We start from the raw sequence: 15196 nt of genomic DNA, 5'->3' as shown, positions 1-15196 counted from the left end.
CAGTGTTTGGAGCAGTGCACGTGTCAAGGTTAATGGGCGTTGCTCCATCAGCGACCCTGATAGCACGAGAGGCAGCAGTTGTAAAGCCTCTCTTCAGGCGGCAACGAACACGGTTGCTCATCCCCGCAATATGGGCTCCTGTATCAGCAAGCGCTAGGAGAAATACACCGTCAACTTCTACGTCGACTATATTGTGGAGTCTTTGGCAGAGACATCGATAATGCAGCGTCACCTCAGGGACCTGAATCTTGCAGTTTCCCGAAGGAACACGCCCAGGTAGGAATGACGGCGAACGGCGACGGGACTGGGGCGATCTGGACGACGGGAGAGGACAATGAGGCGAACACGACTGGTGACTGCAGCCACCGTCATTGACGGCGCCATGCTGTGGTACCGTCAGTGGCTTGCCTGTTCGGCTCTGCTTGCGGCTGCATATGGCAAAAATAGCCGTCTCGACGAGGCCTGTTCGAGAACGGCATCGAGGACCTACGGTTGCGGCAGTATCGGGCGACGTGACTAACGCGGTGAGAACTGAAGCAAAAAACTCTGTCGTCCGGTGCTCGGCACTCTGCCATGCTGCGAAAACCATGACCGACCCATTGGTTCTCAGTATGTACGAGCGAAGGACGTTTGGTTAACTGGGAACTAACCACGGTACAAACGGACTGCAAGCAGACAATGGCATGTTCTTTGTCCACAATAACCTGAAATAGAGCAAACCTAGAAGGGCATGTGTCGTTGACAGGTGGGTACAGACCCGCCAGGCACATGGCTTCTAACTCACGGCGCACAGTCTTCGTCAGCTGCTTTGAAGGCTGCTGCTGCGAAGCAGAGTCCTGTTGGTCTTCGTGATGTGATCATGCCGTATTGGGTAGTCGTGCGAATTACTGATGAATACGACGACTTTTCACTTTCTCGAAAGGTTTGTGCTCCGTAGTTATGTCATTACCCGAAGTACAGTTCTCAGAATTGAGTAAACTGGGTGGACCATCGTTGGTACCTTTTAAGACATGCCTAACTTTTTCAAACTCTATTTCAGTGTCGGCATTGCAGCGGCGTGCCAGCGGGTCCTGCATATAGGCGCTGTAGCCTTCGGTGGATGTCTGAACTCTTGATGCATACTATTTCTTGGTGATGACCTTCCGACCCATCTATTTTTCGACATGGTCTCACAGCTTTTGCTTGCAGATATCCCAGTTATCGAGGTATTTTCGTCGTTGTGGGGCCACACTCGCACAGTTACCGCCAAGTAAAAAATACGTGTTCGCCAGCGTCACTATGCGATCCCATTTCTTGTGGCTGCTCACCCGCTCATACATTTCCACGAAGTCATTGACATCGGCGCCAGCGGTAACGCAGATGTTTCCTGCATAACGCGTATGCGTGAGTACGATGCTCGACGCAGTAGACGCAGGCGTTACGGAAATAGGCACTGTCTCCTGCGACATCGCTGAAGAACCGCAACGGTGGCCACTAGAAAGATCCACTCTTACTCAATACCCTGCATTTTCACCATTTGTTACGTAGAGAAAGCTCTATACCAAATGTTATTACAACAATTTCATAGGGAGAAGCTGATCGCGCAGGTTGGCAGAAATGTCGCATTTTCAAGATACAGTCATATCTATCGCTTCCACTTGGTCTCTCTCTTGCGCGTAACACCGGAAGAATATCATCATCATCATCAAACCCACCATCAATAACTGGGCACCAAAGACCAGCACGACACCAGCGAGCAGAGTGGCCGTGTGTGAGGAGCTGAAGCTCTTGTTCCGTTCGTCACAGCCTTACGTGGCCTCCACCGTAGACATTGCCCATGAACAGCAGGAGCAGTCTCTGCGAGTTCTTGAACTGCGGCAGCTCCTGCAAGAAGATTTTAGCTTGGCTGCCGTGATCTGCAGGCACGTTCCCCCACCTTTCCCATGCCAGGGCTCAGTAGCATGCATTCGAGCCCCAAACCACGGCCGGCACAACCAGCAGACCCGCAAACTCCCGGCGTTATTTGCCATGGAAGATGGATGTTTGACGCGCTCCCGGCAACCTTTCGCTTTGCAGTCACTGCAGAGAAGTCTCCCATTACAAACGTCTTTGCACAAACCACCGCGAGTCACAGACTATCACATACTACCGCCGCAGCGCCGACCATACACTTACCGAACTCGCGACTCGTCTGTAAACCGATATCCGGAAAACTAACAGCACCGACCAATACACGTGTGGTTGCTGTCTGTCGAAATGTCGAAGGTGCTCCACCATCGCTATTATGCCAAATGACCCTATCGACAATGTAGCGACGCCACCACGCCACCAAAAGGATGCATCGAAGCCAACTATATGCCACCTACAGAAGACCTGACGATGAGACATTAAAGCAGGACACTGCCAAGGACCCGTTAGCCGATGCCGTGACATAACCGCAATTCCATGCAATGCAACACGCACCTCGACTAAGCTCTCGACTGCCACGCACTCACCACCATAGTGCACAGAAGAGGCGATCACTCCGTTCTTAAGAGGACATTTCACAACCAAGTTTCAGCGAGTTAAATCTGCCTGGGAAAGCCCCGGAACCAAGACAGCTTGAGGACGCCTAATAACACCGATTGTGATCAGCATGGCAACAAATACAATTATTGACCGGACTTACCCTGTTAGGATTGTTGTCTTACAACAATGCTCAGCACAGGTAACTTTCAGCATGAAATTCCTGAACAAACGTTGCGACCATCATCCACCCTGAAGTACCAGCCGATAGTGCTGTCAGAAAAAAGAACAATACAACCTGGAGAACTCTCTGCGCCACCATGCCTTGAGACTGCTTGAAGATCCGCTGAATATGTCGTCTCACGCCAGCTTGATAATTTCGGTCGGCGCCAAGGGCACAAGAAGTATGGATGGCATCGTTGAGAGTGACCAAAATACAGCTGCTCCACCATGAAAGTTCCATCGTATGACAAATCGTTGAATCATTTAAAGTAACAAAATTCCATCTGGGTTAGTTGGTTAACTACATAAAAACTAAATTCGCAGCGCTAAGCAGACGAGGACGAAATGAGACACAAACGGCATATACGGAGGCCCGTATATGCCGTTTGAATCTCGCTTCATCCTCGTCTGTTTAGCGCCGCATCCTTTCTTTGTATGTACTAAAACGCAGGTAATCCTGAGAAACTTCAGTCACAAATTTGAGCACTTGAACCGCATGAAAATCGCATGTCGAAAATTTACGGTAGCACGCGAGTGTTCTTTTTGATATCACCGAACCTAAACTAACGGCCCGTGTCCATCAACTAGCCTTTAATATTATTCCGAGTCTTCGCAGTTCGAAGGAAGCAAACGTCAAAGGTCTCCTCCTGCGATACAGCGACTTCTTTAGATTGTCATCAAGGACTCGACAAACATCAGTCGCTAAACATTGCGTAATGACCGAAGCGGTTAGGGGAACGCTCTCTCAACTCTGTACCCAGTATCGGCATGTGAGCAAGCAGGCATAAAGCAACACGTGGATAAAATGCTGCTCAATGAATTCGAAACAATTACGCCATTCCCAAGCTCTCTGGTAGTTTCCCGTAATCCTTGTCGGTTAGTGGCGTGGAGCTCTGCGTTTTGCATGAATTATCAACGCCACCAAACATCACGAAGAAGGATATGCACCCATCCCACGCCTAGACAACGCACTGGACTGACCTTGCTAAACAAATAATTTTTGTTTGATAGACCTCAAGACTGCATACGAAGAATTCAAATCCATTGAGAGACCACGATATGGCGGCCATTATTACGCCGGAAGCCCTCTTTGAATTCAAGGTAGTGCCATTCTGTCATTGCTCAGCAGCGGCAACGTTCCAGCCTGTGGTGGACACTGCGTTGGTTGGTATTACGCGGCCGAACTGCTTCGTCTGCTTGGATAATGAATTTTTTTTCCGAAGTAACGACCAACACATGAGACGCCTTGAAACAGCACTAGAGGCAATCAAGTCACCCAGACGCATTTTGAAACCTAGAAATTGCCACTTTGCACGAGAGCTGTTCTTTCCAAACCTCGTTAGCAGTAAGTCCCGAGTATGCCGCGACGCGCAACAGACAGCTGTCGCAGTAAAACTTTATCATCCGCATCGACAAGAATCAGAGCCAATTTGCTTGGCCTCTGTGCGTACTAAATGGTGTTTGTCAAAGAATTGTAATGTGTCGAAGTGAAGATTTCCTTTACTTGGGTTGTGCCTATTTTTTTGTTCATTGTCTGCAACAAGACAATATGGAGGTCCCGGATTAATACAAGCCATTATGATAGTCCAGAATATCGAGAACGGGGAATTACGGGAGGACGTATTAATATTTCTGGAGGTGCTTATATTACAGATGTGTGTAGATGAATGGGTGCCTTGTTTGTAAACTTTGCCTCTTTCGAAAAAAAAAATATTTGGTTAGGTCATCCTACGTTTAGTAGCTCATGTTGAATTATTCTGACAGTTTTGTCTGCGTCTTTTTATGTGTATTGTTTTTTGTCTCGAAAAACAAATAAAAGGCTTGCATATAGCGCGTTGACCGCAGTTTTCGGTTTATTTTTAATTTATCTTTTATCTAACAAAAGAGAGCGCAACGTGGCAATACAAGTAAAAAAGTGGGCCATTCGCGCACATTCAGAAGTCATAATTGAAGTCTCTACTACTAAGGCCCTCTTAGGGCCGTGACAGAACTTTGCCATGGACGTTGTGGAGCCACCACTGTATCGTCTGCAAACGACTTCAAAGAGTCAAACTGTTTGGAAGCACACGGAGCACTTCGCATACTAAGGCACCCAAAGGAGAAGCAAAGGCATTACCGCTAAATTGCGGCGTGGATATTTTCACTCAGGTGTTGAAGAGAAGCTGCAGGCCGCAAAGACGCCTATAATACACAACGGCATCAAAAATATTGTTTTGCATCTTCCGCAACAGCTTCCCGTGCTTGTAATACATCAGATATAGACCTTAGGAATTGCCCTCTATTACAACCAGGAAGCCATTACCGGGAGCTGATTGCTTTTGTCACCACTAAGTGTTGTCAGACTGGTGCTTCATTCAAGTAGGATATAAACAAATCTAAATAGAAATTTTGTTGGGAACCGAAATGTGCTCAAATTTTGGGACCTTCCTGTGGTTTTTGGACAGTGTAGCCTGCAATCCAGGAATAAATCTCGAAAATTAGGTTTCATATCACGCTTAATTATTAGATCATTATGGTATTGTTCCATGGCATGAAGGTATGTTTACAGTTAGACACTGCTATTCTTCAAGCGATTCAAACCACTGCGAGAATGAAACATGCTTAGGTATGCCCACGGCAGAGCACCTGGGATGAGTCATAGAATCCTCTTTTTAAAAATTGGACGTTGGAGATTTGTTAGCAGCGCAGGAGCTACACACAAATGCATCGCGGGACAGGGATGTTTAGACCGCTCCGATAAGGATACGTTTTTTTAAGTACATGGCGTAGTTACAGTGAATATGAAGGAACGATAGCAGGAAGATAATAAAAGGGACCAATGTGTTTATTAGCGCAGTGGGCAGGGAAAGCACAGCAAAGCGTAATTAACAACCATAACAACAAGCATGGTCGCTGGTTGTCGTGCACTTTAAAGGTATCAAAGAAAGAATTATTTGGTACTCTACCAACAAGTTGAGCCGGTCAAACAATCGCATGAGGCAAATCTTTATAGTAATAAATTCCCGAAAACGTTTTCTAAATTCACAAATGCAGCTATGGCGTCCTTGTGCGAGTTCCGTAGCCCATTCTACGCATGCCAACCAGGTTGTCCACAGCATCGACATGTCTCCGCAGCGCTAAAGGCGAGGACAGAAGGAACAACGCAACACAGGCACCGACTTCAACTAAGCTGATACTGTGCACTATTTCTTTACTGTCTGCTGCCTTTATCAGCACATTTCGCATTTGGTTTCTAGGTAGCTTTGCATTATCAGGACGATGTTCTCTAAGAGGAGAGAAATGTCACGCACGTGTAGTTTTTGAAACGTTTTTCCAACCTACGAAAGCCTTAAAACTTCATCCCATTTATCATGTTAAGACGCACGACAGGGATGACGTCAGTTAACACGCAACGCGGCTCTGATTCTGTGAGTTTGACGTACACAACTTCGCCGTGCCATTTGCTAGCATCTCAACGTGTCTGAGAGAACAGAAGGAATTTGGCCTCAGCTTCCATCCTACAAAATGTTATTCCGTTTGACATTTACGCTCGGTATTCTTATTTGTTCACAGTATGATTCAATCGCCCCCGAGATTTGCCTGTAATTTTCAAAACGTTTTTTGCCCATAGCCGTTCTTGTAATTGGTCAAGGCAGTCAACTTTCTTCTCGGAATAAGTGGAGCTTCTATTTATGGCAAATTACGCACAAATTTTGTGCAGATATATTACAGAATATTTTTATTCTATTCAACAAAATGTTCTTTTACTCGTTGTTGTGGTGCCAACGGCAAGGCAGGCTCCAACAAGGTTGCGGTGCAGCCAAAGTTTCATTGAAAGGGCAAGAGAAAAATAGCCAATACAAAGAAAACAACAAAGGCAACGCGCGTGATGCGCGGTAACATGATAGACTTCTCTGCAGGTTCGTCATCGAAAAAGTGTAAATGTAGCCAAAGAATCTGGAAGTGTAGTGAAAGAAGCAGCCAATTTAGCACAAGTATCACAAATGCCACCAAAATGTCGCTACGCTGCCGCAATTGGCAATTACGTAAGGCAAAGCTCGGCTGGGGTGCGATCAGAAACTGCTTTCTTGTAAGCATGGCGTTTTCTGCAGCCCAGAAAACTGCCTCACTGGCAATAGCTTCTTCTATGTATCCTTTGTTTTTGAGTGCTAAATAATTTCCAAAGTGATCGACTCAGTTTTTACAAAACAGTCATAAATTGTCCCTCACGGTGGTCGACGATGAAACGGGAGTAAAGTCACATGAGTGTGTGGATATGCGGCTGCAACAACTATCTGAAAGGATTTTGTGAATCAAAAGAAGTCCCCCACAATTCATGTGCCTCCAAAAATAACATTAAAGATCCAGGAGTGCTTTTAAAATCGTGAGAAGAGAACAAGAATTGTGGACATAGAATATGCACTCGTACTAGAGAGAAACGCCAAAAACTTGCTTTTACCTAAGCAGTGATTTGTGGAAGGAAATAAAATCCCAAATAGCTAAAGGTCCGGTTACACCGCACGCTCCATGGTGGAGTAGTGTTTCTTGCGTCGCGCAGGAATGCCTCTGAGGGTGGGATTGAACGTAGGCCATGGCGGCCGCATTTCCGATGTGGCGAAATAAAAGAACGCCCGTTTACCGTCTTGTGTACACGTAAAGAACCCCAGGTGGTCAAATTAATTTTACTGATAAAATTTGTTGATTAGGCGGTCGTTAGGTTTTTAATTAAAAAAACCGTCTATTTTTTATAGAGTCATCAAGAAAAACAGATATTGTGGCGCTCATTATTATGGACCGTACCTGGCAGCACAATGGATTGCATTGTAGGTTTTCCTTAAGCACCGTTTGACTCTCAGGGATGTTATTGTTTTCAAGGAAATTCCGTCGTCTAGAAATAATCGAATATGTACAGGTGATGTACGCATTGTTCTGATAGTGTTACTGCAAGCAACTGTATAGCGCTAGGAGCGCTCCCCTGAAGAACTGGATATGATACCTGTAGGACCCCACATGAGCAACCGTGCACATGAACAAATTGAAGTTGTCTTAAGATGTAAGAAACAGTTGATTTGACAATAGTTTCAGGAAGATCACTATCTTTCCGTTTTAATACAACTTTGCTGCATAGAACGCGACGGAGCGTATTGGGAATCGGGCGTGAAAACTATTGTAGCCCAACCCGACTCGCCATGAATGTCGATATTAATGTGATCATCCCGACATCAACGCAGAGACACACCATGCTCTCAAGGCAGTAAAGCGTCATACTTGGGGTGCGTATGCAGACGGGCTCTTCCCTGGGACTACCATATGGTCAAGCTGCGTGACCCAGCGGCTCCACAGCGATGCCGAAGACTCCAAAAAGACCATCTCGACAATGTAACGATGGCACCACGCAAGACGACGAAAGCCTTGAAGCCAGAACTGCGCCTCCTACAAAAGACCTGACTATGGGACTTAAAAGGGGGACAGTGGCACGCACCCTTGACCCGATGTCATGACATAACTGCAATGCAAGAGAATAGAACCCTCACCTCGACTTGGCTCTCGAGTGCCACGTAATCAACACCTGAGGGAACACAAGAGCCGACCACTCCGTCATGAAGGGACGTTTCGCCAGCAAGTTGCACAAAGGTAAATCAGCCTGAGAAGACCCTGGAACCAAGACAGCTAGAGGACACATAACGAAACCGATTGTGATAACTAGACTATAAAAGAACACGTGGATGAAATGCTGCGCATTGAATTCGAAATCTTTTCGCCATCCAAGTTTCCGTTGCATGAACCTTGGATGGCGAAAATCGCCTTGGATGGCGAAATCGTTTCGCCATCCAAGGTTCCGTTCCATATGCAGCATCAAGCTCTGCTTGTATCGATGATAGTTGGGTACAGAACCGCGAGGCACATGACTTCTAACTCACGGCGCACAGTCTTCGTCAGATGCTCTGAAGGGTGCTGCTGCGAAGGAGAGTCCTGTTGGTCTTCGCAAGGTGATGACGCCGTATTGGGTAGTCGTGCGAATTACTGATAAATACGACGACTTTTCACCTCCTCGAAAGGTTTGTGCTCCGTAGTTATGTTATTAGCCGAAGTAGAGTTCTCACAACTGACTAAACTGGGTGGACCATCGTTGCTACCTTTCAAGACATGCCTAACTTTTTTCAAACTCCATTTCAGTGTCGGCATTGCAGCGGCGTGCCAGCGCGTCTTGCATATAGGTGTTGTCGCCTTCGGTGGACGTCTTAACTCGTGATGCATACTATTTCTTGGGGATGACCTTCCGACCCAGCTGTTTTTTGACAAGATCTCACAGCTTTTGCTTGCAGATATCCCAGTCATCGAGGTATTTTCGTGGTTTTGGGGCCACACTCGCGCAGTTACCGGCAAGTAAAAAAATATGTGTTCGCCAGCGTCACTATGGGATACCATTTCTTGTGACTGCTCACCCGCTCATACATTTCCACGAAGTCATCGACACCGGCGCCAGCGGTAACGCAGAAGTTTCCTGCATAACCCGTGTGCTTGAGTACGATGCTGGACGCAGTAGACGTAGGCGTTACGGAAATAGGCACTGTCTTCTGCGACATCGCTGAAGAACCGGAACGGTGGCCACTAGAAAGATCCGCTCTCACTCAATACCCTGCATTTTCACCATTTGTTACGAAGAGAAAGCTCTCTACCAAATGTATTCACAAGAATTTCATGGGGAGAAGCTAATCGCGCAGGCTGGTAGAAATGTCGCATTTTCAAGATACAGTCATGTCTATCGCTTCCTCTGGGTCTCTCTCTTGCGCGTAACACCGGAACAATATCATCATCATCATCAACTCCACCATCTATCACTGGGCACCAAAGACCAGCACGAAACCAGCGAACAGAGTGGCCGTCTGTGAGGAGCTGAAGCACTTGTTCCGTTCGTCGCAGCCTTACGTGGCCTCGACCGTAGACATTTCCCATGAACAGCTGGAGTAGTCTCTGCGAGTTCTTGAACTACGGCAGCTCCTGCCAGAAGATTTTAGCTTGGCTGCCGTCATCTGCCGTCACGTTCCCCCACCTTTCCCATGCCAGGGCTCAGTAGCATGCATTTGAGCCCCAAACCACGGCCGGCACAACTAGCAGACCCGCAAACTGCCAGCGTCACTTGTCATGGAAGATGGATGTTTGACGCACTCCCGACAACCTTTCACTTTGCTGTCACTGCAGAGAAGTCTCCCATTACAACCGTCTTTGCACAAACCGCCGCGAGTTACAGACTATCACAGACTACCGCTGCAGCGCCGACCATAAACTGGCCCATCTCGCGACTCGTCTGTAAGCCGATATCCGGAAAACTAATAGCACCGACCAACACTGGTGTGGTTGCTGTCTGTCAAAATGCCGAAGGCACTCCACCATCGCCAAATATGTCAAAAGACCCTATCGACGATGTAGCGACGCCACCACGCCAGCAAAAGGAAGCATCGAAGCCAAAACTATTCCACGTACAGAAGACCTGACGATGAGACACTAAAGCAATACAATGCCAAGGGCCCTTTAGCCGATGCCGTGAAATAACCGCAATCCCATGGAATGGAACACGCACATCGACTACGCTCTCGACTGCCACGCACTCACCACCTTAGTTCACACAAGAACCGATTACTCCGTTCATGAGAGGACATTTCACAACCAAGTTTCAGCGAGTGAAATTTGCCTGGGAAGGCCCCGGAACCAAGGCAGCTTGAGGACGCCTAATAACACCGATTGTGATCAGCATGCCAACAAATACAATTAATGACCGGACTTGCCCTGTTAGGATTGTTATCTTATAACAATGCTCAGCACACGCAACTTTCAAAATGAAATTCCTGAACAAACGTTGCGACCATCATCCTCCCTGAAGTACTAGCCGATAGTGCTGTCAGAAAAAAGAACAATACAACCTGGAGAACTCTCTGCGCCACCATGCCTTGAGACTGCTTGAAGATCCGCTGAATATGTCGTCTCACGCCAGCTTGATAATTTCGGTCGGTGCCAAGGGCACAAGAAGTATGGATGGCATCGTTGAGAGTGACCAAAATACAGCTGCTCCACCATGAAAGTTCCATCGTATGACAAATCGTTGAATCATATAAAGTAACAAAATTCCATCTGGGTTAGTTGGTTAACTACATAAAAACTAAATTCGCAGCGCTAAGCAGACGAAGACGAAATTCGACACAAACGGCATATACGCGCGCCCGTATATGCCGTTTGAATCTCGCTTCGTCCTCGTCTGTTTAGTGCCACATCCTTTATTTGTATGTACTAAAAACGCAGGTAATCGCGAGAAACTTCAGTCACAAATTTGAGCACTTGAAGCGCATGAAAATCCCGTGTCGAAAATTTACGGTAGCACGCGAGTGTTCTTTTTGATATTACCGAACCTAAACCAACGGCCTGTGTCCATCAAATGGCCTTTAATATTATTCCGAGTCTTCGCAGGTCGAAGGAAGCAAACGTCAAAGGTCTCCTCCTGCGATACAGGGCCTTGTTTACATTGTCATCAAGGATTCGACAAACATCACTCGCTAAGCATTGCATAATGACCGAAGCGGTTAGGTGAACGCTCTCTCAAACCCTGCACACAGTATTGGCAAGTGAGCAAGCAGGCATGAAGCAACACGTGCATGAAATGTTGTTCATTATCATCATCGTCATCAGCCTGGTTACGCCCACTGCATGGCAAAGGCCTCTCCCATACTTCCCATTCATCCATTCCTAAACTTTGTGGTCGTTTCCCGTAATCCTTGTCGGTTAGTAGCGTGGAGCACTGCGTTTTGCATGAATTATCAACGCCACCAAACATCACGAAGAAGGATGTGCACCCATCCCACTTCTAGACAACGCACTGGACTGACTTTGCTACGCAAATAATTTTTGTTTGACAGACCTCAAGACTGCATAAGGAGAAATCAAAGCCTTGAGAGACCACGAAATGGCGGCCATTATTACGCCGGAAGCCCTCTTTGAATTCAAGGTAGTGCCATTCTGTCATTGCTCTGCAGCGGCAACGTTCGAGCCTGTGGTGGACACTGCGTTGGCTGGTATTATGCGGCCGAGCTGCTTCGTCTGCTTGCATAATGAATTTTTTCTCGTAGTAACGACCAACACATGAGACGCCTTGAAACAGTACTAGAGGCAATCAAGTCACCCAGACGCATTTTGAGACCTCGAAAGTGCCACTTTGCACGAGAGCTGTTCTTTCGAAACCCCGTCAGCAGTAAGTCCCGAGTATGCCGCGACGCACACAGACAGCAGTCACTGTAATACTTTATCAGCACATCGACAAGAATCAGAGCCAATTTGCTGGGCCTCTGTGCGTACTAAATGGTGTTTGTCAAAGAATTGTTATGTGTCGAAGTAAAGATTTCCTTTACTCGGGTTGTGCCTATTTATTTGTTCATTGTCTGCAACAAGACAATATGGAGGTCCCGGATTAATACAAGCCATTATGATAGTCCAGAATATCGAGACCACGGGTACTTACGTGAGGGCGTATTAATATTTTTGGAGGTGCTTATATTACAGATGTGTGTAGTTGAAAGCGTGCCTTGTTTGTAAACTTTGCTTCTTCTGAAAAAAAATATTTTGTTAGGTCATCCTACGTTTAGTTGGTCATGTTGAATTGTCTGACAGTTTTGTCTGCGTCTTTTTATGCGTATTGTGTTTTGCCTGGAAAATCAAATAAAAGGCTTGCGTAATGGCGCGTTGCCCACAGTCTTCGGTTTATTTTTAATTTATTTTTTATCTAACAAAATAGAGCACAACGTGGCTATACAAGCAAGAAAGTGGGCTATTCGCGCACATTCAGAAGTTCTAATTGAAGTCTCTACTCCTAAGGAAGTGCCACAACTTTGCCATGGACCTTGTGGAGCCACCACTGTGTCGTCTGCAAACGACTTCAAACAATCAAACTGTTTGGAAGCACACGGAGCACTTCGCATATTAAGGCGCCGAACGGGGAAGGAAAGGCATTACCGCTAAATTGTGCCGTGAATATTTTCACTCAGGTGTTGAAGAGAAGCTGCAGACCGCAAAGACGCCTATAAAACAACACGGCATCAAAAATATTGTTTTGCAGCTTCTGCAACTGCTTCCCGTGCTTGAAATACATCGGATAGAGACCTTAGGAATTGTCCTCTATTACACCCAGGAAGCCATTACAGGGAGTCTGATTCCTTTTGTCACCACTAAGCGTTGTCAGACTGGTGCTTCGTTCAAGTAGGATATAAACAAAGTTAAATAGAAATTTTCTAGGGAACCGAAATATGCTCAAATGTTGGGGCCTTGCTGTGGTTTTTGGACAGTGTAACCTGCAATCCAGCAATAAATCTCGAAAATTAGGTTTCATATCAGACTTAATTATTAGATCATTATGGTATTGTTCCGTGGCATGAAGTTATGTTTACTGTCAGACACTCCTATTCTTCAAGCGATTCAAAGCAACTGCGAGAGTGCAACATGCTTAGCTATGCCCACAGCAGAGTGCCTGGAATGAGTGATAGAATCCTCTTTTTAAAAATTGGACGTTGGGGATTTGTTAGCAACGCACGAGCTACACACAACAGCATCGCGGGACAAGGGTGTTTAGACCGCTACGATAAGGATACGTTTTTTTTCCTTTATGTACATGACGTAGTTACAGTGACCATAAAGGAACCATAGAAGGAAGCTAATGAAAGGGACCAATGTCTTTATTAGAGCAGTGGGCAGGGAAAGCTCAGCAAAACGTAATTAACAGCCATAACAACAAGCATGGTCGCTGGTTGTCGTGCACTTTAAAGGTATCAAAGAAAGAATTATTTGGTACTCTACCAACAAGTTGAGTCGGTCAAACAATCGCATGAGGCATATCTTATCAATAATAAATTCCCGAAAACGTTTTCTAAAATCCGAATGCAGCTATGGCGTCCTTGCGCGAGATCCATAAACCGTTCTACGCATGCTAACCAGGTTGTCCACAGTATCTACATGTCTCCGCAGCGCTAATGGCGAGAACAGAAGGAACAACGCAACACAGGCACCGACTTCAACTAAGCTGATACTGTGCACTATTGCTTTACTGTCTGCTGCCTTTATCAGTACAGTTCGCATTTGGTTTCTAGGTAGCTTTGCGTTATCATGACGATGTACTCTAAGAGGTGAGAAATGTCACGCACGTGTAGATATTGAAACGTTTTTCCAACCTACAAAAGCCTTAAAACGTCATCCCATTTATCATGCTCAGACGCACGACAGGGATGACGTCAGTTAACACGCAGTGCGGCTCTGATTCTGTGAGGTTAACGTACACAACTTCGCCGTGCCATTTCTTGGCATCTCAACGTGTCTGAGAGAACAGAAGGAATTTGGCCTCAGCTTCCATCCTACAAAATGCTATTTCGTTTGATATTTACGATCGGTATTCTTATTTGTTCACAGTATGATTCAGTCGCCTCCGAAATTTGCCTGTAATTTTCCAAACGTCTTTTGCCCATAGCCATTCTTGTGATTGGTCAAAGCAGCCAACTTTCTTTCGGAATAAGCGGAGCTCTCATTTATGGCCAATTACGCACAAATTTTGTGCGGAGATGATACAGAATATTTTTATTCTATGCAACAAAATGTTCTTTTACACGTTGTTGCGGTGCCAACGGCAAGGCAGGCTTCAACAAGGTTGAGGTGCAGCCAAAGTTTCATTGAAAGGGCAAGGGAAAAATAGCGAATACAAAGAAAACAACAAAGGCAACGCGCGTGATGCTCGGTAACATGATTGACTTCACTGCAGGTTCGTCATCCAAAAAGTGTAAATGTAGCCAAAAAATCTGGAAGTGTAGTGAAAGAAGCAGCCAATTTACCACAAGTATGAAAAATGCCCAGAAATCTGCCTCACTGGGAATAGCTTCTTTTATGTATCCTTTATTTTAGAGTGCTTAATAATTTCCAAAGTAATCGACTCAGTTTTTACAAAACATTCATAAATTGTCCCTCACGGTGGTCGACAAGGAAGCGGAGTAAAGTCATATGAGTGTGTGGATAAGCGGCTGCAACAACTATCTGAAAGGATTTTGTCAATCAAAAGAAGTCCCTCACAATTCATGTGCCTTCAAAAATAACATTTAAGACCCAGGAGTGCTTTTAAAATCGTGAGAAGAGAACAAGTATTGTGGATATAGAATATGCACTCGTACTAGAGAGAAACGCCAAAAACTTGCATTTACCTAAGCAGTGATTTGTGGAAGGAAATTAAATCCAAAATAGCTAAAGGTCCAGTTACACCGCACGCTCCATGGTGGACTAGTGTTTCTTGCGTCGCGCAGCAATACCTCTGAGACCGGGATTGAATGTCGGCCATGGCGGCCGCATTTCCAATGTGGCGAAATAAAAGAACGCCCGTTTACCGTCTTTTGTGTACACGTAAAGAACCCCAGGTGGTCAGAATAATTATACTGATAACATTTGTTTAGTAGGCGCTCGTTAGGTTTTTAATTAAAAACCGTCTATTTTTTCC

The 15196-nt window shown here is 45.9% G+C and overlaps 1 protein-coding gene across 2 annotated transcripts in view; it reads right to left on the bottom strand.

The window, feature by feature from the left end:
* LOC142590280 (uncharacterized) overlaps positions 1 to 13734 on the bottom strand; it is a 153905-nt gene extending 140171 nt beyond the window's left edge. Inside the window, exons 1-3 of one of the 2 annotated variants that reach the window (XR_012830066.1) lie at positions 13522 to 13734; positions 12194 to 12279; positions 1676 to 1863 (exon numbers count right to left, since the gene is read on the bottom strand). The gene's annotated coding sequence lies outside the window, so the exon portion shown is untranslated. Of the gene's footprint in view, positions 1 to 1675; positions 1864 to 12193; positions 12280 to 13521 lie in introns of those variants that run through there. The other variant, XM_075702272.1, reaches the window with a different exon arrangement.
* Between the last annotated feature and the right edge of the window lie 1462 nt (positions 13735 to 15196).

Source organism: Dermacentor variabilis, chromosome 8 (assembly GCF_050947875.1).
Source record: "Dermacentor variabilis isolate Ectoservices chromosome 8, ASM5094787v1, whole genome shotgun sequence".
NCBI lineage: Eukaryota > Metazoa > Arthropoda > Arachnida > Ixodida > Ixodidae > Dermacentor > Dermacentor variabilis.
Note: the sequence above shows the minus strand (reverse complement) of the source record. Positions and strands in the feature narration are given on the sequence as shown.